Here is an 863-nt window from a genome sequence, read left to right on the forward strand (position 1 = left end):
AGGTTGTTCTTCCATGTTATCACAACAATGTATATGCCTATGTATAGGCATTTTAGACCGATCTAAATGTTGGGGAAAATTGAATAAAGTTTTAGGTTAGTTTTCCTCATGAAAATTGTCATCCATTCTCTTCTTCTTCTTCTTATTCTCTTTCTCTCTCTATCTCACACGCACACACACACACAACAAGAGCTCAAGAAGCTGTCAAGATTCCTCTCAATTTCTTAACAAATGGTATCAAAGCCTGGTGGAGATGATTGACTGACGAGGTGGAAGGTTCTTGTCCAAGAAGGGAGAAGACAGGTCAAGGTCACGCCAAGAGCAGGGCTCGCAATTGAGAGTTGTAGTCGATCCGATGTCTCCATCTTGGGCGTGAGCTCACGATTGCCTTTAAGGGTGATGTGAATGAGCTCGTTGATGGTCACGACAACGACCATATTGCAGTGTCAATGCTTGTTGTCGTAGAAGCCTTTCTTGTACCATTGGCATTGACGACAGAGGGCTTGAAGGAAGAGGAGGAATCTTCATAGCTGTCACGACCCGACCCGAGACGGATCCCGCCCACACCGGGCCGCGACCAGCTTAACGAACAGACAGACCAGGATCTGGCTTTGGAATTTGCTTCCGAAGTGATTCTTCCAAATATTTAAACTCAAAAACAGACAAACACATAGCTACTATGAAACATCAAATGCAGCGGAACAAATCATCTATATTTTTCTTTTACTCAAAACAATCATCTACAAATACAGCACATGACTGACAGATAAAACAAAGAAGAAAAAGTCATGACTGTACAAAAATCAAAAAGTACAAAATACCTATAACTGATCTGATCAAACTCTGAACTCTAAGATCTCCTT

Source organism: Dendrobium catenatum, unplaced genomic scaffold (assembly GCF_001605985.2).
Source record: "Dendrobium catenatum unplaced genomic scaffold, ASM160598v2 fragScaff_scaffold_716, whole genome shotgun sequence".
Lineage (NCBI taxonomy): Eukaryota > Viridiplantae > Streptophyta > Magnoliopsida > Asparagales > Orchidaceae > Dendrobium > Dendrobium catenatum.